This window comes from Geotrypetes seraphini, chromosome 7 (genome assembly GCF_902459505.1).
Source record: "Geotrypetes seraphini chromosome 7, aGeoSer1.1, whole genome shotgun sequence".
Classification (NCBI taxonomy): Eukaryota; Metazoa; Chordata; class Amphibia; order Gymnophiona; family Dermophiidae; genus Geotrypetes; species Geotrypetes seraphini.
The window spans coordinates 110,558,519-110,584,427 of NC_047090.1; the positions used below are offsets into that span (position 1 = coordinate 110,558,519).

Genomic DNA, 25,909 nt, shown 5'->3' on the forward strand with positions numbered 1-25,909 from the left:
AACACATCTGATCATGCACCATCATGTACTATCTTGCCATGCCACGTACTGTCATGCACTGTTATTGCTGATACTTCCACACTTTATCAGACATTCCATGCTATACCACACCTAGCATATATTATCATTCACAGGTATGTATTTTCCTGCCATGCTCCTGTATGTATTATCTTTCATACCACGTACTGTCATGCTCTGTTATGTACTGCCTTACCATGCTTCGTACTGTCAAGCTCTATTAGTTACCGCAATGTCATATCAAACTCATAACATCACCACCCCATGCTGTATGAGGTCTTGTCCTGTCATATCCTATTAAGTATTGCCATGCTTTTTGAGTACTATATTGCTCCCCTATGTATTGTCCTATCATGTCATGATCTAAAATGTACTACCAAGCTCTACATTACTTTATTATGTAAACCCTGTTATGTCTTATTATGTATGTAAAAGTATAACCCCTTCTGAGCACTTCTGGGAGGATAGGATATAAATCTAAATCAATCAATCAATTGTATGCATTTCCCTCCGGATTGTAAATATGGCACTCAAATTGGGGTGCACTGCTGAGATGTGTACATGGGTTACCTGGATAACAAGCAGACCTGGCTAGGCAAATACATCAACAGAGCTAGGTTGACCTATGGCGCATTTCGGAAAGAAATTAAGACAGCACTATTCAATAGATAACTTGAGAAATATGTGTATTGCACTAATTGTATTGTATTTTGCTAATTGTATTCTGTAATTCGCTGACTGTACTGTGACATCCTCGCTATTTGTATTGTGTAATTCGCTGACTGTCCAGCTCTCTTCACTGTAAACCGCCTAGAAGTTGTAAGATTGTGGCGGTATAGAAAAAATAAAGTTATTATTATTATTATTAACAACAATTACTGATGTTAATTGGCACTCATTACAATTTGCGTGCTTATCTGGCTGCACACTGCTCTATAAGACAGGGCATCTAACTCTGATAGTGCGTAACTCAAAAAGGGACATGGCATAGGTGTCTCGGGGCATTCCAAAAGTTGCATGTGTAGTTAGAGAATACTGTCTCAGTAAGTCAGCAGTTATACCGGGTTTCAGCAGGCATAAGTCTGGCACCTGAAGTTATGCACGGGAATTGGCACTATATAATATTCTGTAAAGGGTATGTGCTCATATTCTCTAAATGGCGCCTTAACTTAGATGCCAGCAGATGCCTAAGTTAAGTGAAAAAACACAATTTAAAATGCTACTTAAAACAAATTTTAGGATATCTACCAGCGCCTAAAAATGGTGCTGGAATTGCACCATTGGAGGTGCCATCAGTGCCTAATGCTACTGTAGGTGTGGCTAACGCTGGAAGTGGCTTAAGGCACCTCCGGTGGTGCAATTCACGTCATAGATAGGCACAGGAAATGTAGGCCTTGAAAACCCTGGCCTACATTTCCAGCACCTATCTTTGCCAGAGGTAGTGTTACCAAATGTCTGGGGAAACCCAGACATGTCCTCTTTTTAGAGGACTGTCCGGGCGCCCAGAGGGATTTCCAAAACCCAGCAGTTTGTCCGGATTTTGGAAATCCTGATCTCAGAGGCCGTGTCGGGAAGCCTTTGTGCATGCGCGGCCGTCACTGTGATGATGTTATATGCGCACGCAAAATAAACACTAACCGCTTTTAAGAAGCGATCCCCATTCCTGGTGTTTTATCCTCCTCCTCTCTTCCCTTTAATTAATTTGTTTTTAATGATGTAATTATTAACTCTCCCCTCAAGCTCATGTCTGTATTTGTAATTTGTCTATTTAATGTTCAAATTTCAACCCCCTACAAAAATTAATTTTAACCTTTCATTTTTAGCATTGTAAATCGGCCAGGTGCACGTCGATGGTCGGTATATTAAAATTAATTAAACTTGAAACTTGACATCATTGCATTGATGTCCATGTATGCGCGAAGGCTTCCAAATACGGCCTTTGAACTTGGGGAGGTTCGTGGAGGGGTGGGACTGGGGAGGAATGGGGTGGAGCCGGAGGTGGAATGGGGCAGGACTGGAGGCGGAATAAAGCGGGACCAGGCATCCTTTTTTTTCAAAGAGGAAATCTGACAACACTAATCAGAGGCACGATTCTCTAAACAGCACGGTTGCATTAATGACATACGACTGGCAGCCACTTTTAAGGCGGCTGCTGACAATGGTGCCATTTAGAGAATTCAGGCCTTAATGCCTAAGTTTGGGCATGAGCATTCATACCTGCTGGCTCCCTCAGCAGGGCTTGATTGGGAAAAAGCCTTTTTTTATGTTATGTTCTTATGTTCTTGCCCAGTTAAACCCTTTTAAATATTGATCTCCAAATGGTAAAGTGATTAAACACAATATAAAGGAATGTTAAGCATCTGTCTCCTCATGATTGCCCAAATTTCAGCAGTTTACTTGGTTAGCAACTCACTCTGCTAAAAGCAGTGGTGTACCTAGCATATGTGACACCCAAGGCCCATCATTTTTTGACACCCCCCATCTGTATGAAAAACATGATTTTTAGTAACAAGCCACATGTCACACATGAGTACCTAGGAAAAGGCAGCATCTTACATACTGCAGTGAGCAGTACATCAATACACCCATTGTAAAACTAAACAAGACAGAGTAGTACAGATCAGTCCTACACCATCAATCCTAACAGAAAACCATGTCTTTCGAACACACAGAACACAGAAAACACCTTCGCCTAGTATGGAATATGTCATCACAAACTAACCCCTCCTCCTTTTACAAACTGTAGTGTGGATTTTAGCCACTGTGGTAACAGCTCTGACGCTCATAGAATTCTGAGCATCAGAGCTGCTACCACCAAGACTGGCGCTAAAAAATGCTCCACAGTTTTGTAAAAGGGGGGATAAAATAGAAATACATAGACAAAGGTTAAATTGAACCAGCAAGAAGCTGGACTCTGCATACAATGCAACACCACAGAAACAGTGACACATGTCTCCTAAAGCAATAAATAAATAGAAAATTTTTGTTCTACATTTGTCTTCTCTGGTTTCTGCTTTCCTCATCTTCTTGTTGCTCTCTTCTTTCCATCCACTGTCTGCCATCTCTCTGCCCCTTTATGGCATCTTATCTCCTTCTATGCCCCTTCCAGAAACTGTATGCCTCCCCCTTCCATCTCTCCTTTCACCCCATTGGTCTGGCATCTCTCTCCTCTCCTTCCCTCTCCCACACCTCTCTTCTGCAATCCCTTTCTTCCCTCATTTTCCTTTTTAATTTATTTTCTGCATCCATCTAGATTACGTTCTTACTACCCTCTCATCAATTTCCTTTTTTACTGTCTACCTACAGCTCGCCACCTCTTTCCCTTACCACCTTCAGTTTTTCCCTAACTCAATCCTTTTCCCCCCATCATGTGCCCTCTTTTTATTTATCACCTCCTTGCATCATGTGCCCTTCTTCTCTACCCCTTCCATCTAGTTAAAGAAGCACTGCCTGGGCTTTGCAGTCCCCAGATATGTCTCTAGCAGGATATATATCTCAAATCTGATATATTCTAATGACAAAATAGAAATAAAATGATTTTTTTCTACCTTTTGTTGTCTATGGTTTCTGCTTTTATCTTCTTTTCACTCTTTTCCTTCCAGCGTCTGCCCTGTCTCTTCAATCCAGCATCTGCCCGTTCCATCCACAGTCTGCCCCTTCCAGAAACTGTCTGTCTCCCTCTGCCATCTCTCCTCTAGATCCCCACCCCCTTTGGTCTGGCATTCATCATCTTCCCTCTTTTACCTCATGGTCTGGCGTCTTTCTCCTTTCATCTCTCTTTCCCTTCCCCCTGTGGTTTTTAGCATCTCTCTCTTATTTCCTCCACTCAGATCTGATATCTCTGTCTCCTTCCCCGTTCTCTGGCATCTCTCTCTCCTCTCTCTTCCCTTTCCTTCTCTGGTCTTCTTTATTTTCTGCCTCCGTCTAAATTAAATTATTTCTTACTATGCAGTCCTCAGTTTCCCTCTTTTCACTGTGTGTACCCACAGCATGCCACCCCTTTCCTTCACCCCTCCACTATCTCACTAACTCTTTCTTCTTCCCCCATCCAGCATATATCCTTTTTCTTTATCCCTCCTTCCATCCAGTATGTGTTCTCTTTCTCCACTTCCATTCAGAATTTGCTCTCCCTTCTCCCCACTTCCATCATCTGCCCTCTTCTCTCTCCCCACTTCTATCATTTGCCCTCTTCTCTCTCCCCCTTCTCCCAACTTCCATCATCTGCCCTCTTCTCTCTCCCCCTTCTCCCCACTTCCATCTTCTGCCCTCTTCTCTCCACTTCCATCATCTGCCCTCTTCTCTCAATCTCTCCATCCACCACAGGCCCATCTCTCTCCCTTCCTCTCACCTTTCATATTTTGGCAACAAGATCGGCAACGGGCCTCCTTCTACCCCCGGCATCAACAGAACTTCAGATCGGCAACTTGGTGCTCAGTCCAAAGCTCCCTCTGACTCAGCTTCCTGTTTCCGCCCAGGCAGTTCAGTCAAAGGGGAAGCTTTTGACTGAGCACCGCGTTGCCAATCTGAAGTTCTGTGGATGCCAGGGGTAGGAGGCCCATTGCTGATCTTAAGTGTCATCATGGGGGTGGAGGGGGCATTGTCGATCATGAATTGCATCGCGGGGGGGGGGGTCAGGGGGGGGCGCCGATGCTGCTCATCGCCGTTGCAGCCCAGACGCTGCCGATGGACCCAATGCGATCTTGCTGGCCCTGGGCGGACCGGCACCGGACGAATGGGACCTGGCCGGCTATACACCCCCCCTAAGGTGTGCACCAGGGGGGGGCTCCCCCCCTCCCTTGGTACTCCACTGGCTAAAAGTGCTTTCTAGGGAAGCACTTCTTGTACTTTATTTAAGCTGCTGTATTGCTGTATGACTGCTGGAATGAATTGTCAGCAGCAGCTTACTGAAGATAGCCAATATTTTACTCCAAAACTTAGGAATGGTCTCTTTTGAAAATTGTTCCTCCTAAATATCATGGCTGGGTCTTCTTGAGGGAGATGTTGAAGTCAGGTGCTAAGGGCTGTATCACGCTCTACATCAGGGCTGCCCAAGTCCGGTCCTCGAGATCTACTGGCAGGCCAGGTTTTCAGGATATCCACAATGAATATGCATGAGAGAGATTTGCCTGCACTGCCTTCTTGGTATGCAAATCTCTCTCTCATGCATATTCATTGTGGATATCCTGAAAACCTAGCCTGCCAGTAGATCTCAAGGACCGGACTTGGGCAACCCTGATCTACATCATGGGTCTCAAAGTCCCTCCTTGAGGGCCGCAATCCAGTCAGGTTTTTAGGATTGCCCCAATGAATATGCACTGCTTTCAATGCATATTCATTGGGGAAATCCTGAAAACCCGACTGGATTGCGGCCCTCAAGGAGGGACTTTGAGATCCCTGCTCTACATGAATACTCGCTGCACATTCAGCACAGCCCTTCTTCTGCCACCACATTCCTCTCCTGGCCTTTGCTCTTCATAATTAGCACCACCAGCGCTTCCACTGCTCTTTCTCTCTCAACATTTGGGTGTTGCCTGAGAAGAAAAGAAAATATCAACATACATAAAATATGTACACTGTGTTTCAAGAAAGCTATAGCTTGTTTTCTACATAATTCTGTCAAACCTAGACCAGTCTCAATAAATTTGAAATATATCAGCCTGAATAAGTTTTCAATAAGCCTTCACTCATGTCGGCCACCTCTCTCAAACAAGGGGGGTCTTTTACTAAGGTGTGGTAGCTGATTTAGCGTCCACTATATATTAGCATGTGCTAAATGCTAACGCTTCCATAGAATATAATGGGCATGTTAGCATTTAGCGCACGCTAAATCGGCTAGCGCGCCTTAGTCAAAGGACCCCAACGTCACTTCACCGCCTGGTTTTTCAACTGTTGCGAGGTTATCTTCAGTGCAAACTGATCAAGCCCTGCTGCTTCCTGACTGGTGATCAGTTGAACCTGTTTCTCACAATTTCTTCATAACATATTCTAGGCTTACCCTCTTCTGTCTCTTTTCTGGAAACTCTTGCACTAGTCTACAAGAACTATAACCCTTTTTCCAGATCCAAATTTTTTATTAAGGATCAGATCCTTCTCACTGAAAACCATGGTAACTGTTTTATGTTTAAAGCAGAATGGCATCTATGCATATTATGATGATAATCATTAGGTGATGATGATGTCATTTAAGTGAGGTGGCCAGTGTGAATAAAGGCTTATTGCAAATTTATTCAGAGTGTGTGGCACAGTGGTTAAAGCTACAGCCTCAGCACCCTGAGGTTGTGGGTTCAAACCCACGCTCCTTCTTGTGACCCTGGGCAAGTCACTTAATCCCCCCATTGCCCCAGGTACATTAGATAGATTGTGAGCTCGCCAGGACAGACAGGGAAAACTGCTTGAGGACCTAAATAAATGCATGTAAACTGTTCTGAGCCCCCCTGGGAGAATAGTATAGAAAATTGAATAAATAAATAAAGAATGTTATATTCCAAATTTTATTGAAATTGGTCATTTTGACAGTTATGCAGAAAATAAGCTTTGCATAGTTTTTTTAAAAAATATGGTGTGATGTGATATAATAGTAAATCAAAATATTTGTTAACAGAATAGAAAAACATTTGAGAAGTGAGAACACAATTATGCAGATCAGTATCTTAACATAGTATAACATAAGTAAGCTGAAATATTCTATTCTGACCACTAGAGGTCAGATGAAATGCAAACCAGACTTGCTGCTTCTAACCTACTCAGGGCCATCACACATTTAGTATTTGGAATAAATAGATATTAAAGGATAAGGGACTTGATATAGGGTCTATATATTTTAGATAGGTACTTATTTTGTACCTGGGCAATGATGTGTTAAGTGACTCACAAGGAGCTGCAATGGGGATTGAACTCACAACCTCAAAGTGCTGAGGCAGCTGCTCTAATCAATATGCCACTCCTCTGCTCGTTTATTAGATGGAACCAACAGAGCAAACAGTACTTCTAGGTCATAGCATTTCATTCGATTCAAGCTTGATAAAAATCAGAGTTCTCTGTGTGGAAGTATCAAAACAAGGATAGGTAAGTTTCCTTTGTCTATAAACTGACTTTGGGAGGAATGAAATTCACTCTCTCTAAACCTGACCTAAAGGGAGAAATTAATTCACATTGTTAATCCACTTGGCTCAGTCCCTAGCTATCTGAGTTCTGGTTGTTATTGGACCATGCTGAATTTGAGAAGATCTAAGCTAATGTGAAGGAGGATCTAATGATGCTTGACCCTACAGTACTACAAAGGCTATTTTCTGTGGGGCCATAGGGAGGATGTGGGTAGGGTTACCTATGGCTCCAGAAAAAGGAAGACAAATTGAAACATCCACTTAAAGCAATGGAAGTAAGGAGGACATATAGAGACATCTGTCCTATGGGAAGTATAATGAAGGTCATTAAGCCAACAGGGAAATCTTCAGGATGGGAGGTCAGGAACCAGGTGCTACTTGAGCCATCACAGATTTGGGGTTATTTGAGCTGAAGTGTCATACTTAATCTCAGATGGTCCCTTTACTCCAACGCTAAATGTTTCTCCATCCCTGAGCAGCTGAAAAGATTCAACATTAAGGAAAGAATTTCAAAAAATGTGCTAAAAGTTTCAGCAGAATTTTTTAAAATATCGGGAACAATTTCCTATTCTTCATTTACATGTGATTTGCATACCTACTCTGCTATCCTTTGGAGCAGTGGTTTTGTTTGATTTTCCTACTCTAGAAGTCTTTCTTCAGTGACTCAGTATGCTTACATGTCTGGATGAGGAGTCTGTGAGGGCAGATGTAGGGGTGTGTGGGTATATCTAAAGGGAGTTATGGGGGCCAGAAGGTGGTTTGTGTAGTAGGGCAGTGAATATTTATTGGTGTTTAGATATTCTATAATATGCAGGGATGTGGGTGGATTCACATATGGATCAGAGAGCGCTGTTGAATGTAAGGTCTTGAAAGTCACGTGCTAAATGTAAAAAATAACATGTGTTTTTCTGTGGTAGAGATCTGTGTACAGTCGCTCTTCCATACTCTTCTCCGTGTTGTACAGACTCTTTCTCTTTTCAACCATTCAAAACCTTCTTTGGTTGCCATTTTTCCTCATCCTCCGTTACCATCTTCTCCTTGCCTCTCCCCCGCCCTTTAGCCCCCTTTTCATATTACCCGTGAGGTTCTCCGTTTTCGGGTTTGGGTGGCAGGACTGGGACTCATAGCTTCAGTGCCAAAGGGCGCTTTCTCTGATAATGCTGCCAGGATTTGTGGCCTCACCAGCAAGCTCATTTCTAATCACCATACACCTCCTCTTCTGATGCCGGTGGAGTTTGGTCCCTTTATCTTTTGCCAAGAGGTTGGGGTTATGACTCTACTGCCTTTATCCATGTGTTCTTCACATGTTATGGAATGGTCTCTCTGCCACCCCATGGCTCATTGATTCCTTGCTTGCATATATTTTTCTGCTCCACCTGCATCTGTTTGTGCATATGCAGAGTTGATGAAATGGTCGGAGAGACAGGAAGACCAACCTTCATCAGGCACTTTGGGTACAATTCTACAACTGGGCACCTTGAGATAGGCATGCCAATGCTAAGTGCTGAGTGCCAAGTCTACAATATAATAGCATCTGTGTGTCAATATGGTATTATAGAATATGTACTAACATAAGTTGGCCCTGATACACTTAAAGTGGTAAGAGAGGATAGCGTAGCTGCTTTTAAGAAAGGTTTGGACAAGTTCCTGGAGGAAAAGTCCATAGTCTGTTACTGAGAAAGACATGGGGGAAGCCAGTGCTTGTTCTGAATCGATAGCATGGAATACTGCTACTCCTTGGGTTTTGGCCAGGTACTAGTGACCTGGATTAGCCATCTTGAGAATGGGCTACTGGGCTTGATGGGCTATTCTTATGTAAAGTTAGGTGTAAACACCAGGTCAATGGCAGATGTATTTGTTCACACATAAGTGTTCATTATATGTACAGATGCTGACATGCCTCACATGTTCTGCTAGTATACACATCCTTGCACTTAAGAGTTAATGCAATTATGTACTGTTCCATAGACTAGCATGAAGTTTATAAATATCAATTACCTTGGCACTTACATATGTATGGCATGCATAATTACATATGCATAATTACAGAACTGCCCCCCTCTTTTTTTTGGTGGGGGAAGGAATATACTTCAACCATAGTGAAATATGGTGCTTCTCATGCATGTAAACTTAGTTTTCTTAACAACTGTTAAAAAAATACCAAAAAAACTGTCAATCCGATTACTTGAAAGAGCTGATAGCCCGTCTCTGAGGGCACCAAAGGTTGGTTGTGGCAATCCCTGTAATAAACATTTCCAAAATATTAAACTTCAACAGAGTTTGGTAACACTGGACATTTTTACTTTGGGATACTTTTTTCTTCCTTGTCTTTGCCTCCCCAAAATGAACAGGCCAAGGGAGACAACTACTTAACCCAGTAGGTGCTGGACTCGGACAAGCTACAGGCAGTGGCACTTTCTCCCTTGGTTCTTGGGTGTACTCACTTTCACCCCTGAAGTCAATGCAAAACAGGTGTTCATCAGTGCTCCCTCCCACCCAAACCCATCTACAGAAGACACCAGGGGTCCCTGAAAGAGTTTCTCAGGGTGTAAAGCCTCTGGAGATAGAAAGTTGATTAAGCTATATCTATAGATTATGCAAAGTCAGAAAGAGTGCTAATCTCATCCTACCAGAGAACTGGAGAAAGACCGGTGTGAACTAGAGGCAGGCAAAGAGGGGGGAGAGGAGCAGGAATCGGGCTGGGGCTGGATTGCAAATAAACTTGCCTGCCCTGGGTGCTGAAGTATTGTCTAGCCAGGGCTCTGGCAAGACGCTGCTGCTGCTCTTTTGCTCGTGGGAGCAAATCTCTTCACTTAAAGCTGCAGCCTCTGCTTCTTCGCCTTTCTCCCACCTTTAGCTCTGTCTTCTGTGGCACAGGACTTCACACAGTTGGGGGTGGGGGTGGGGGGAGCTCTCGGTTTGCATCCAGGAGGAGAAAAAAAAAAGGACATGCTGAGCTGGTGTAGGTGTGTGAGGGAGAAATGAATGTGATGCCACAGGCTCGTCAACCTTCCTTATCTACCTTTCCCTAACAACCGTGAATCTGAAAGTCCAAATCTCTTCTCCAGCTGGAAACGCCGACAGGAGAATATTTCTGAGAGGCGAAAGCCTTAAGGGACTGGAAGTGTCTTTCGGATTTCTCGCTTGCAACCATGATCCAGGAGGCTCGACCCTGTGTCTGAGGAGAAACCAAAAGCAGAAGGGAGAGTGAGAGAGGGGCAATCCTTTGGTTGCTAAGGTAATGGTAGCTCCTACTATTAACGTTGCCAAGAATGTTTTCCATGCTTCTTCCCCCCTCCCTCTCTTCTTCCCCCTAAATGCCTCTCGAATTATTTGCAAAAAAAAAAAAAAAGAAGTGAAATCCTGTGTGTTTGGTTTTCAAAATCAGAAATATTAGACGGGAAGACTCGCGGGTGTCCCTTCCGCAGCTACAGGGATTTTCCCAGTCTCGGATGGATCCACAAGGTGGTGTGTGGTGGGGCTGGAACGCAGGCGACAGAACGTTCGGTTGAAGCGAAATGCCGTTTGCACATGGCAGGCCGGCCGCGGCTGCGTTCCAGCTGGATCGTGAACGCGCGTCAGCATTTCCCACAGCTTAATGGGGTTTTCAGGACGCGGCTGAAAGGCGACCGAACGAAATAATAATAATAAAGGCGAGGGAAAGTGGAAGCTGGAAAAGCCAGCCACAGTGGAAATAGTTTGCTGGATGATCAAATGGTTTCCCTCCGTCTCGAACTCTCAAATCTGTAGTTTTTTGGGGGTTGTCAAGTTATCTGACGGTTCCAGGTGTCGGTTGTGCTGACATTTGGGAGATCACCGGGAAATGGGTAACAAGTGAATAATGAGTGTCATACAGAGATCTAAGGACAGGTACTGATCTGGCAAAGCAAAAAAAAAAAAAAAAAAAAAAAAAAAGTGGGGAAATAGAGGACATTATTGTGTACTTTTTATGTAGGTCTTTTTTTAATTTCTACCCATTGATATGTATAAGGTAAGGATCACTTTATTAATTCAAATATTGCTGTGAAAAGATGGGCCTGAAATTTCCCTGTACTGTACATTTCTGGGGGATTGCAGATCTGAACAAGATATATATATATATTTGTGAGCTAGAGGGAAATGCCACTTTGATAAAGGAAATGAAGTGCTATCTATGCTGGACTCTTCAACCGGCTAAATAAATGAAGACCAGGTTGGTAGTGGGTGTGAAGAAATGCTCTTTAACTGTCAGACACAGTTATAAGTGGAGACAGTGGGTAAGGGAGTAAGGCTGCCATCACCTAATTACTATAGATTAATATTAGATAGGTCCACTTACTACATACTGCTACATATGCCTGGCTTGGGTACTTAATCTCCAAAATGCCTGTATATCATCTTCAACATTCATCCTTCTCTCTTTCAAAAGACTGCATTTTTGGACTTTTTAACATCTGGGAGCCTTTATTTTTACATTTTGGCAGTATTTTAGGGCGAAATGTAAGCCACTGTAATGACACTGTTAGTTTTTCTAATGGCACAATTATGTATCAGAATCCAGTAAATATTCACAGTGGTATATACTGACTTATTTATTTTACGTGTTTATTACACTTGATATATTGCAAGGGGCCTGAAAGGCATCTATGCTGTTCACAAGTCATAAAACAAAAGCAGGATAAAAGATTGGAGAAGGCAAAAATGGGAGTGAGAGGGAGAGGGATTAAGTGAAAGCGGAAAGGGTGTCAGTCCAGAGGGTAGTTGAAAGTCTCTTTGAAATAGGTGGGTTTTGAGACAGGCAGCCTATTACTTGGAACTTACCAATAGAGCAAGAGAAAAAGGACTATTTCTAATTTAAGGCATTCAATATTTACTCACCTATTTACAGTATACTATATCCCACAATTTTTCTTCAATAATTCAATACAAGTAACATAGAAACATGATGGCAGATAAAGGCCAAATAGCCAATCTAGTCTGCCCATCTGCAGTAACCATTATCTCTTCCTCTCTTAAAGATACCACATGCCTATCCCATGCCTCTCTGTCTCCACTTTTTCCTCTGGGAGACTGTTCCACACATCTTCCACCCTTTCTGTAAAAAAGTATTTCCTTAGATTATTCCTGAGCCTATCATCTCTTAACTTCATCTTATGTTCTCTCATTCCAGAGCTTCCTTTCAAATGATAGAGACGCGACTCGTGCGCATTTACATCACGTAGGTATTTAAATGTCTCTATCATATCTCCCCTCTCCTGCATTTCCTCCAAAGTATACAGATTGAGATCTTTAAGTCTGTCCCCATACACCTTATGACGAATATCACACACCATTTTACTAGCCTTCCTCTGGACCGACTCCATCCTTTTTTATATTTTTTTGTAGGTTTAACTCCAGAATTGTATACAATATTCTAAATGAGGTCTCACCAGATTCTTGTAGAGGGGAATCAATATCTCCTTTTTTTGTACTGGTCATACCTCTTCCTGTGCACCCTAGCATCCTTCTAGCTTTCACCATCACCTTTTCAACCTGTTTGGCCACAATCACACCCAAGTCCTGCTTTTTTGTCATGCACATAAGTTCTTCACCCCTACACTGCACTGTTCTTTAGGGTTTTTGTAGCCTAAATGCATGACCTTGCATTTCTTAGCATTACATTTTAGCTGCCAAATTTCAGACTATTTTTCAAGCTTCGCTAGGTCTTTCTTCGTGTTATTCACTCCATCCAGGGTGTCCTCTATTGCAGATTTTGGTATCATCCACAAAGAGGCAAATCTTACCTGACAGCCCTTCAGCAATATCACTTATAAAAATGCTAAAAAGAACAGTCCCAAGAACAGAACCTTGTGGCATACCATTGGTAAAATCCCTTTCCTCAGAGCGATCTCCATTAACCACTACCTTGTGTTGTCTACCACTCAACCAGTTCTTGACCCAGCCCATCACTTTGGGGCCCATCCCAAGAGCACTCAGTTTATTTATTAGACATCTGTGTGGAACACTGTGAAAGGCTTTGGTAAAATCTAAATACACCACATCTAGCACACTCCATCTATCCAATCCTCTGATCACCTAGTCAAAGAAATTGATCAGATTTGTTTGACAAGACCTACCTCTAGTGAATCCATGTTGCCTCGGTTCATGTAATCCATCAGATTCCAGAAACTTCACCATTCTCAGTTTTAAAAGCATTTCCATTAATCTGCTTACCAGAGAAGTCAAACTTTCTGGCCTGTAATTCCCTATTTCTTTCTTTCTTCCACCTTTGTGTAGAGAAGGGGTGTCAAAGTCCCTCCTCGAGGGCCGCAATCCAGTCGGGTTTTCAGGATTTACCCAATGAATATGCAGGAGATCTATTAGCACAGTGAAAGCAGTGCATGCAAATAGATCTCATGCATATTCATTGGGGAAATCCTGAAAACCCGACTGGATTGTGGCCCTCGAGGAAAGACTTTGACACCTCTGAGGGACCATATCTACCCTTCTTCAGTCCTCCAGTACCACTTACGACTCTAGAGTACAGTGTTTAGTAGGAACAATGTTTGAGGTACAAGTGATTGATAAAGACATCTGTACAAACCAAAATCATATTATGTTATATGGAAAATAGATATGTCTTAAGTGTCTTTGGGAAGCAGAAGTATGTAGATATCTGTCATATATATGTTGGGAGTTTATTCCAAATGTATGGAGCTTGGAATTTGAAGGCTGACTTGAACATTCTTTTCCTGCGGACTTGTTGAGAGGATGGGAAAGGAATCTTGCGCTGTTGTGTTAATCTTGAGTTGAGGATGGAGAGTGTGACCCATAGAAGTTTTCACTATGTATGACCATGTATGCAGGTCATCTTGAACTGTATTCGTTTCTTTATTAGCAGCCCATGTAGTTCTTTCAGTAGTGGAGTGGCTGTCTCCAGTTTTCTGGCTCTTGAACATTTGTCTGGCTGCTGTATTCTGAAGTGTCTATAATTTTTTTAGTTCTTTTTTTGCGATTCTACTGTATAGAGAGTTACAGTAGTCTAAGTACAACAGTACTATTACTTGACTGATTGTCCTAAAGTTGTCTTGAGTTAGGACTGATTGTTCTCAGCTGGCTTAGTCTGAAAAAGAATTTTCTCATTACTGTGTTGATTTGGTGTTCATAGGTTAGGGCAGAGTCAAGAATAACTCCCAGTGCTTTGGAAGTTTTCTCTATTTTTAGCTTCTCTCCTGTAGTCAGTTCTATTTCTGTGCATGGTAATGAGTCAACTTCACCGAACCAGAGAATCTTAGTCTTGGACTTGTTTAGTTTGAGGTAGTTTTTCTGTGTCCAGTCACTTAGGTATTCTATTGTATTTTTTTACCTGCTGTAGTGTATTATCCAATGTATTTCTGGCATCGCAAAGGAGAAAGATGTCGTCTTCATACGAGAGGATGTGGACTTGTAGAAGGGTGAAGCTTTTGCCTAGAATGCAAATGTATAGATTGAATAAAGAGGGGGAGAGTGTGGATTCTTTTGGAACCCTGCAGGTGGCCCTCCAGCTTTGTGATTTTTTTTTTTTCCATCCTTCCATACATCATAAGATCTAATTTTCAGGAACTGTTCCTTGAACTCCTAATTCATTTAGCCTCATAATAGTAGTGAATGGTCTGCTGCATCAAATGCTGCAGATATGTCGAACTGGAGTAGAATAGTTTGAATACCTTTATTTAGATTGTTTTACCTTACAATAATTGTGGAAAGGGAGGGTGTGGGAGCGGCTTAAAATATGTATTGAAATAATAATAGGAAATAATTTCAAGTGATGTATATGATTTAATTGATGTAATATTGTACACTTGATATAAGATGTGGAAAAAAAAAAGAACAGTAGAAGACCTCATGCCCTTTTCATATTTCCCTCCATTAAGGGTTGTAAAAGCAAGAAATATGATCATACACTCTTATTTCAGGCAGCTTTCTATGATAAGGATTTCCGACAGCTGTTATTTACATCTCACTCCTATGTACTTTTTAGAAAACAATTGAAGACTTATCTCTTTTCAAAATATTTGTTTGATTAGATCCTCATTGCTTTCTTCCTTTGTTATTATTTAACTTTTTTTATAAACTGCATTGAACTTCAAGGTTATGCGGTCTAGAAATGTGATTTGGACTGTGATCAGAATAGCCCTTTCACAAGATGTTTTGTTGGGAGACAATAATTTAGGGTGATGAAGTGGCCATACTTGATGATGGCCTGTTATATGGTTGAAGCGTGGCAGGTGTTTGGGAGGTGTGGTATGGCTTTTAGGCCTGTTTGGTTGGGATGGAAACAGAGTATATTTATAGGAGGCTAATCTAGAGTAGTCTCTATGTATGATCCAGTGTGGATTACCAATGCAAACGAGTGATTATCTCAGATACCTTTGTAAGAGGTCAAATGCTTCTGGAAGTCCAAGGGCAGCAGAACACCTTTTTGGTTGGAGGGACCATACAGTAGAAAAAATCTCCAGCACCTACCCCTAAGCAAAATATTATTCCACTCTTGTTTTACATTTTACCAGGCAACATTAAAAAAAATATATTTTACTTGTGCCGCTATTTAATTTCTGTTTTAATGTCTTTATATAATATGTATAGTTAAACATACATTTTTATATTTTGTGTAAGCATAATACCGTATATACTCGAATATTAGACAACCCAAATATAAGCCGAGGTAGCCCCTTCCCCCTAAAAATGAGGAAAAAAAAAAGGTAGACTCAAATATAAGCCAGGGTGGGGGGTTAATATTCAAGTGCTTTGCCCTGCCAGGCCCTGCACCCAGCCCCCTCCCTCCCCTGCTCTGCCAGGCTTAGCACTCTAATCTATCTTCAAGTAACAACTCCTCAACTGTTGCTAAATCCCAGAATATTAAGCTATGCTGATTAAAAAAAAAACTTCTTTATTTATCAGCATAAAATACACACGTTTTAACCATTTAACAAAATGTTTAGATAATCTAATTTTAGACCGAGGTGGGCAGCATTCGCCCTGCTATTGAATTTTCTGTGCAAGACCACAGGAAATTTACACAGTAAATGGCCAACACAAACATCATTAACCAGAGTTTTCTTGTCAGTGGAAATATTGAAGGATACTTGTTTGACAGTGTTAGTAACTGTTTGGAAAGACAGAAGTATATGGTAACAGCCCATTTGGGTAATAATTTATGTTTGTTCAGTGATCACATTGAGTTTTTGCTGGCAGTATATTATATGGTATTAAACATAATAAGGAACTTCACCATTAAGTGAAACTCACGCAAGTGCTCAGAACCTTTTATAAGGTAGAAGAACCACAAACCGGGGACAAGACCCTAAATGTGGATGCCTTAATCTTTCATTGCACCGCTGCAAGTTACTTTGGTGTGATGATATAACTTTGCTCAAAAATTGTGATAATAAACAATTATTATAAAGTCTGTAAGGCTTAAATGTTAAACTTAGCTTCAAAAGGACACCACGCTTTCTAGTGAGTGAAGCTGTGAAAACTCAAGCGGGTTCTGACATGTTTTACCCAAAAAGGCTGCTTCAGAGAACCCCCTCAGTGGACTCTCCCCGGATCAAGTGGTGAAGATACTCTCAGTCTTCTAATTGCTCTTCCTCATATCGGATATTGCTGAAGGGGGGAAAGGTGCTCACCGCAGGTGCGGGGACAAGGCCATCCACCACCCCGTGGAGCGGTGACTGGCCTTGTCCCCGCAGTTAAGGGAGGGAACGCGCGTGGTCACCAATCGTGCGCGGCCCCCTCCTGCCTTCCTTCCTACCCAAATTTATTATGAGAGGACATCAGTGTACCAAGAGAGCGGGTATATATACCAAGAGAGCGGGTATCTGTACTCTTCTCTTCTACTGCCAACTTCAGACTCTGTCCCTTCTTTCTTGCAGCGCGGTATTCCTGGAACAGGCTACCTATTCTTTATTCAATGGAAGACCTAAGGTCTACAGTACCTAGGGTCTTCCATTGAATAAAGAATCATTTGTCCCAGTTCTCTTGGCTTGTACACGTCTTTGTGGGTGTTATGCACATCCACATTTATACCAGGTTTGGTGTCACTTCATCACTGAGACATTTAATCACTTGGATATTTCATCACGTGTTCATGCTAAATGTATTCTAATATGTGCAGAAAAATTGTAGCAAGATGGGGGTAGAGTACAGTGGCATAGCGAGAGGGGGTGGGGGTGGAGATCACCCCGTGTACCATCTTGGCGGGGATGCCGGCACCACTCCTCCTCTTCACCCACCCAACTACCTCTTTGAATGATCACCAGAGCGAGCAGCTTCTCTTACCTGCTGCTCATGCTGGCCTCAGCTCTCCCTCTGACATCACTTCCTGATCACGGTAGGAGAGGAAAGGGAAAGCAAGGAAGTATAGAGAAAAATATCCTCTATATGGTAGATTGGCCCTGCTTGGTGTATGATGCACAGGGTGGTGCTGATTGCCACCATTTTGTAGATGAAGTGCTGAAGGCAGAAATGAGTGGGCACTGCTTTTGCATCTATGGGTCTGGGGGGGTGGGGGTGCTTCTGAAAAGGGTCAGCAGTTGAGTGCCAAGGAGTGGTTTTTTCCCCTGATGGGGGCAGGTAGGGAGGGATGAGGGAAAGGGGAAAAACTCACTAGATGACCAGGGACTACTTTTTGATTTGTGTTAGGTCAGGTCAGGAGGGGGCTGATCATGTGGGGAGAGAGTATCAGTTATGTTGGAGCAAAATTTTTAGGGAGGGAACTGGTCCTTTTGGAGGTGGGGGTGCTGGAGGGACAGAAGTGGGGTTATAAGGGCTAGTGGGGCAGAAGGGAGAGAGATGGGGCTAATGCTGACTAGGTACCCCCCCAGTCAGCATCAGTTCTACACCAGCCTCAGGCCTGGTGATAGGTTTCTGGCATTGAGCTCACTCAGTAATCAGTGCACAGCCCTGCATGCTTTAGGGTAGCTGATCGGCTCTTTAGCTTGCATTTTAATATGCTGTGTGCCAATATCTACCAAGGGAGTAAACCTAAGTGCAGAAACCCATTTAGCATGCAGCAGTCAGTAACGAGCAGGCAAACTGTTCATTAAGGGTATGCTGCACCCCACAGTAGCTTTCTGCATTGACTGCTGTTTTCAATCTAAAATAATACATTACTTCCATGGAAAAATCTCTCTACTATATTGGTAGGGATTTTGGATTTACATAAGCACATAAGAATTGCCATACTGGGACAGACTGAAGATCCATCAAGCCCAATATTGTTTCCAACAGTGGCCAAACCAGGTCCCAAACACCTAGCTAGATCCCAAGTAGTAAAACAGATTCTATGCTGCTTATCCTAGGAATAAGCAGTGGATTTCCCCAAGCCATCTCAATAATGGCATATGGACTTCTTTTTAGAAATTATCCAAACTTTTTTTAAACCCTGCTAAGCTAACTCATGCATTTTTCAAAAGTAGGTCAAGGTGCGTTACATTCAGATACAGTAGGTGTTTTTCTGTCTCCAGAGATCCTACAAGCTACGTTTGTACATGAGACAATGGGAGGGTTAATCCCCCGATTCTCTAAAGTTCGCCACCCAGATTTATATTTAAGGCCTGATTCTGTTTATGGCGCCTAAACAATCAGTGCTGACCAGCAAGGTTCTAAGCATGATTCTGTAAAAGTTACGTTCTTCTTATAGAATCATGCTTAGCACCAGTACTTTTAGGGGCACCCATTTAGACTAGCTAAAACCTGGCCTAAATGCCTGTTAGCTATTAGGAATGCCCATAATCCACTCGCAACCTGCCCCTTGCTACACCCCCTTTTAGTATCACGCACTAGTCATGGTGCATAACACTTTGTGCAATGCGCCTACCAAGTTGTGAGTGTATCTTCTAATTGATTCCAATTAGCTTGAATTAATTGGTATTAATTGACAATCAGCGCTGATTAAGCCAATTAATCAGTTAAGTTGTACGTGCATATTGGCTGTGCATGCTGATGTGTGCCCATAACCCCCCTAAATTCCCTTTAGCAGTAAAAAAAAACCCTCAGATTCTACCAAAACAAACTCCTATATTACTCAAAAAATGGATAGGCACTGGATAAAATGATAAACAATGGAATACTTTTATCTTATTTAATATCTACATAAATGACCTAGAGGATGGAACATCCAGTGAGATCATCAAGTTTGCAGATGACACAAAGCTAAGCCGGGCCATCAGAGTGACTTGAGCCGATTGGAGAATTGGGCAGATAAATGGCAGATGAAGTTTAATGTGGAAAAATGCAAAGTGATGCACTTAGGCAGAAATAATAAGGAACACAAGTATAGTATGTCAGGTGCAACTCTGGGAAAATCTGAACAGGAAAAGGACCTGGGAGTATTAATAGGACACTGAAGCCGTCGGTGCAATGTGCAGCGGCAGCAAAGAACGCGAATAGAATGCTAGGCATGATAAAGAAGGGAATCACGAGTAGATCGGAGAAAGTCATAATGCCGCTTTATAGAGCGATGGTCAGACCACACTTGGAATACTGCGTCCAGCATTGGTCTCCATAACTAAAGAAGGATATCATACTGCTAGAGAGGGTGCAGAGACGAGCAACAAAGCTGGTGAAAGGTATGGAGAACCTGGATTACGAGGAAAGACTTAAGAGACTGGGGTTGTTCTCCCTTGAGAAAAGGAGACTACGAGGGGATATGATCGAGACATTCAAAATACTGAAAGGAATTGACAAAATAGAGCAGGAAAAAACGTTATTTACAATGTCCAATGTGGCACGGACAAGAGGACATGGGCTGAAGCTAAGGGGGGACAAGTTCAAGACAAATATCAGGAAGTTCTGCTTCACGCAACGAGTGGTGGACACCTGGAATGCTCTCCCAGAAGAGGTAATTGCGGAATCCACCATTCTAGGATTTAAGGGTAAGTTAGATGTACATCTCCTTATGAGTGGCATGAAGTGACATGGGTAGGGGTAGGCTAGATGCACTTCTCTTTACGAGAAGCTTGGAGTGATATGGGGACCAAAACTATGCCAGGGTACACCTGGCGGGGCCTCCGCATGTGCGGATCGCCGGACTTGATGGACCTAGGGTCTGTTCCGGAGATGGCGCTTCTTATGTTCTTTTGTGATATGAGAGAACTTCAGTAACTTTGGCAGTCTAAACTAGAGGTCTGCACGGAAACGGGGATTGCAGGAATCCTGCGGATTCTGCGGGGGTCCTACGGGAACCCTTCCTAACCCACGGGACTCCCACGGGGATCCCCCTCTGACCCGCAGGACTCCCACGGGGACCCCCCTCTAGCCAACGGGACTCCCACGGGGATGGAAGGCTTTGGAAGCAGGGTTCATCCATATAATACAATGGACATGTCAGCCTTAGTAAAAGAGGGGGTTTATAAGTTAATTACCTGAACAGAAAACAAAAAAAGGGTTCCACCAAAGAGATTCCACAAGGAAAACAGCAAAAGAAACTGTGGAATTGATGATCCTGTCAGAAGTAATTGCTACTTTGTATGGGAACGGGTGGGGATGGAGGTAATTCCTTGTGGGGACGGGTGGGGACGGAGAGGATCCTGATGGAGACGGGTGGGGACGGAGAGGATCCTGGCGGGGACGGGTGGGGACGGAGAGGATCCTGGCGGGGACGGGCGGAAATGGGTGGGATTTCTGTCCCCGCGTAACTCTCTAGTCTAAACTGCTCAAAATAGCTGCAAGTGGGAGAAACCCCCAAATAGCTGATGCAGTGGTTACATCACAAGTGTTCTCTCATATTAATGTTATACCCCAACGTGCTAATCAAAAATGTCTCAGATATTTCCAGTATCATAGTGTCCATCCAAAAGAAGTCAAATTTCATTTATATGCCCAGACGAGAGCCTCGTTTCATTTTCTGCCTCAGGGCCATGCAGAGCTCAAACAAACCATTTTTCTCTGATTAATCTTTAAACTACCAGTTGTTGAATTGCAGTGTCCACAACCTTAGGCGCCATATACAGAATTTGGGGGTTAGTGTGCAAAGTTGTACGTGTAACTTAATTTAATAATTGGCTGTTACTTGGAGTCGGCTATAATTGGTACCAATTAACAGTCGCTATTCCAGTGTCTCTCAGACTAGTGTGCCATGGCACAGTGGTGTGCCCTGAAGAGATTTTGGGTGTGCCACAACAGATTCCAGAATTTTACTTTATTTTTAAAAAATTCTCTTCATAAGTATACAGTACACTAGAATAGATGACATCTACGTTGCATATGCAAGAGTCTGCCAATGTTATGAGTGTCTGCTTGCATAAGGATACAACTGCCTAGACAAGCATCATTCTTTGACTTGATTGGTTCTTGAAAACTAATGGCAAGTAATTTTATTTTTATGTTTTATGCAGTAGTTATCCTAACTTGGACAACAAAGCAATCAACGCTTTGTCACCATTTGGATCTTCTTATCTTTGCAAAACTAGGATTTTCAGCTTTGATAGAAATTAAATTAAAAAAAGAGAACGACTTTAGATGGTGGATGATGAAATGCGTGTTTATTTGTCGACTATCAAGCCACGTTTTAAGTTAATTTGAACTTATAAACTAGCTCGTCCATAGCATTAATTAGCAATTCTATTCTATCTACTTTAGTTTCACCATTGTTACAATTACCCATACATAGCTTAAAGAACTTTACATAAATAGCTATCATATTCGATTTTTTGTTGGTTTTCCAATTTTATAATTTCAATTATAATGTGCCGCAAAAACACATTTGCTCCATTTAGTATGCCAGAGCTAAAAAGTTTGAGATACACTGTGCTATTCTATAAGTTGCACACTGAAATTCCAGAGCAGCAACTTATATAGGGTGTGGACATAGGAGGGACATGGGTGGATTGGGGGCATGTCAGGTGTGCAGGTTATAGAACTGCCTACAATTAGGTGTGCCCACTTCATTTGAGCTGGTGTAACTGCTCATGCCCAAAGTTGAGCAAGTACCGTATTTGCCGGCGTATAAGACGACTGGGCGTATAAGACGACCCCCCAACTTTTACAGTTAAAATATAGAGTTTGTTATATACTCGCCATATAAGACTACCCCTTCTTCCGCACACCTTCTGCACAACAAATAAAACTTAAAAGAACATCAGAATTTATTTCAATAATTTTAATTAATTCACTAAAGCTGAATAGAACAATAAACCCATGGGAGCTGCCATGCTATTTGTTTTCTAAACTGTTAACCAAACTGAAACTGTCAATGATAGAAGGAAGATAACACATAGAGGGAGAGAGCAAGTGCCGGGCAAGTCCCTAGCAAGTTTGCTGGCATGACAGTTTCCCTTTAAAAGCCTTCAAAAGCCTCCTGTTCGCCCCCGCAACTTCCTTAAGGGCTAGACTCCACACACGGCCGCATGTGCGAGAGACGTAGTAAAGAGAAAAGGGGTGGGGCCAGAGCGCCGCTGCTTCCCGCTGCGCAGGATGAAGGAGATGGCACCCTTGTCACACTGATGTCCCGCCATGGCCCCGCTGATGTCCCGGCAGGTTTACTAGTACCGTAAGCACCGTAAGGAGGTAAGGAAGGAGATGTTAGGGCATGTAAAGTAAGGGCATGTAAACAGTACCCGGCGTATAAGACGACCCCCGACTTTGGGGAGGATTTTAAGGTACTGAAAAGTCGTCTTATACGCCGGCAAATATGGTATTCTCTTTTTTTTAACTTTATTTAGTTTTTAATGCCAACAAAAAGTGCAATACAATTTATATACAAATAATGATAATCAACCAAGCACTTATAATCAATCAGTATCAATCAGTATACAAAATATAAAAATTCCCTCCCCCTTCTATCATTACCATCAGGAATAATACCAAAAACAAAAGATATACCCCCCTCCTGCTCCTACCCCCCCCCTGGATGTGTGGGTAAAAAACAACAGAAGATAAAGATAAAGGACAACTATAGCAAATCTACAAAAGACGTCAATGGACCCCCAAACTAATTTGAATACCTTATTATGTCCCAGCATGTCAGCATTCAGGTTCTCATATTTATAAGTTAAACATAAGCTCGCCCACCAAAAAGGAAAGCTAAGGTGATCCCAGTTCTTCCAATTGCGAGTAAGCAGTTCCGTGCACAACTGTCATTATAGAATTCATACTCGGCATTCATTTTTATTTTGGGATTTATTAACGGCCTTTTCATGAAGAAATTCACCCAAAGCGGTTTACAATACATTGAATAGAAATCAGGTACTCTTAAGTATTTTTCCCTATCTGTCCTTACCAGTGGCATGCAGTGAGGCTTTCAGGGGATTCAGGGAATCCCCAGCTCTGCATCCTTGCTTTTTTATTTATTTTTTGCTTGATGCGGTTTGATTTATTGAATAAGCAGTCTGCTCAACCAGTCAAACAGTATTAAACAAAAAGTAACCTCTCTCCCCCCCCTTAAAAAGTAGGGCTCTTGGCCTGGGGAGTCTCTGAACCTCCTGAGGGCCCTGACAGTACTGAATTTTATTGAGCAGCATCTGCCTGTTGCCTGCTTGACCCATCAAATTCAGAGCAGTGCCCTTAGGGCCTTTAGGGGCTGGGATGAATTCCCCGAAGACTCTGACCACATGCCACTGGTTTTGGCAGGCTCACCTGGGGCAATATTGGATTACCATAGGGCTACCAGACGTCCAGATTTCCCCGGACATGTCCCTTCTTTTGAGGCCATGTCCAGGGAAAGAAGGACATGTCCAGGGGTCTGGACGGCTTTAAAAACCCGGCACTTTGTCTGGGTTTTGAAAAGCCTCCTCAAATCGCGTCGGGCAGGGAGGAAATCCGCGCATCCACAAGAGCAGGCAGCGGGGGCAGGGCTGGGGTGGGACTAGGGTGGGGATGGGATTAGGGCATTATAGGGCAGGGATGGGTGGAACTGGGCGGGCCTGGGGGCGGGCCTAGGGGGGGTGTCCAGATTTTCCGACTGAAAAATCTGGCAATCCTAGATTACCAGGCTGGGATTGATCTCACAACCTCAGGGTGCTGAGGCAGCAGCGCTAACCACTAGGCCAGTTCCCTCCCTGGGCACCTAAATTTCAGTACCATTTCTTCAATTTACCCCTAATCTGGCTTTTCTGGGTCTCAAAGGCAATAGAATAATGACTCATAATAGATCTCAACATCAACACTTTCAATCCTGCATACTAATCTTGGTGACTTTTGTGCTCAGAATCATGTAGACAATAACAGGGACGAAAACCTCAGCACTACTGTCTCGCCACCCAATCATCGCATCTAAAAGCACCGTTTGTAGATAGTATGGATGTTTAAATAATTAGCTTCAGGAGCCACTAAGGCAAAACTATTTGTTCTTCTTTATGCGTTTAAACAAACCTTGTAGCTTGCGGGTGTCAGGTTCCGACGTGACACGTTTCGTATCTGCTTCAGGGAACCCACAATATTACGAAAGATTTTTGGTTATGAGCGGTGCAGACTCGCACATCAAACACTCTTTTCTTGCTGATCAAACAAAAATGTTAAAACTTTCTGGGTCTCAGGCTGCGGCCTCTCCACTCTATGGTGTATAGAAGGGTAAATGGGAACAAAAGCAAAAGAGGGAAGGATCCTTCCATTTGTTATTTCAGGGACCCCCATCTTGCCTGCAAAGTATCTTCCTTCAGAATGGAAATATTTAGCAAAGTGTGGGGGCGGGAAGAGTACTCCTGTAGTAAATTCACATGTAATGTTATGGAAAACAAATCAGTGTGGCCACACAAGATCTGGTAGTAGCATTCTGATGGCACTAAATAGCTTATGAGAACCCTGTTGAAACCGCCCCTAAAATTTAACTTTAAAAATATTTTTTTAAATTAGAAAACTATTTAACTTCCAAGATAGCAAGCTTTAACAAGTAATACTGACACATTTTTTTCTATCTAATTTTCTCATAATATCTGGACCTGGAAAGACCTGGAAGATCCCCCCCCACCCTCAAATTCTCCCTTCAAACTTCTTACCCAATGCCAGACCCCCATCCTCCCCTTTTTCTCCAACCCCCTACTTGAATATTCTTCATTTAATTACAAGCATACTGTAAACAAAATACAAACTTTTTCTGAAGGAAAACCAGGCCGCAGTTCTATGTATTGGAAACCAACATTGCAAACATTACAGTAGAATAATAACTCCCAAGCTACATTATGTGCCATAAGTAACCAAATTACAGTCCCCTGACCCCACCATGTCATCTAGGCCCTAACCCTATTGCATCCGCTCCCTGAGCTTGCTGCTAGCCAACCGCTCATCGCCGGATGAGCCCCAATGCTCAGGATCTCCACCACTGTGACATACACAAGCCCCACTGAGAATAGAAAACTACCAGTGCTGATAATGGGGAGGGAGGGAGGGAAAAAACTGCCTCCAAGGAACAAGAACAAGTTTTGAGCCTCAGAGGTCCTGGTTTATATACCTCCTTCCAAGAACCCCCAGCTCCTTGCCCCTTTAGCCAATCCCTTTGGAAATTTTATGGCAGAAAGTCAACCACCACTCGTGCCTCTGCTTCTGGCCCACTAACCCACCCCTCTATCTATCCCCACCCTCCAAGCAAATCTTCACAGGTGACCAATGCGGGCCTACTAGCACCATCTTAAAGTCGCCCGTCGAGACAAGCGCTTGGGCTTTTCCTTGCCTCTGAAAATGTCTCCCAAAAGCAAAACACCGAGGAAGGCTGCTGCTCATTCTGGAAAGTTCTGGACTTAGCCGAGCTGTACACTCCAAGCCAAGCTGTGCACTCCTTCCTCCTCTTCCTCCATTCAATGCAAGACAAAAGTCTGCACCAGGATGCTTCTCCACTTCACTTCGTAGAGCAGCCA

The 25,909-nt window shown here is 42.9% G+C and overlaps 1 protein-coding gene across 3 annotated transcripts in view; it reads left to right on the forward strand.

Moving 5' to 3' along the window:
- Positions 1 to 6,992: 6,992 nt before the first annotated feature.
- Positions 6,993 to 25,909, forward strand: part of RGS6 (regulator of G protein signaling 6) — a 497,670-nt gene continuing 478,753 nt past the window's right edge. Inside the window, exon 1 of one of the 3 annotated variants that reach the window (XM_033952620.1) lies at positions 6,993 to 7,083. The gene's annotated coding sequence lies outside the window, so the exon portion shown is untranslated. Of the gene's footprint in view, positions 7,084 to 10,062; positions 10,360 to 10,740; positions 10,992 to 25,909 lie in introns of those variants that run through there. The other 2 variants (XM_033952619.1, XM_033952621.1) reach the window with 2 other exon arrangements.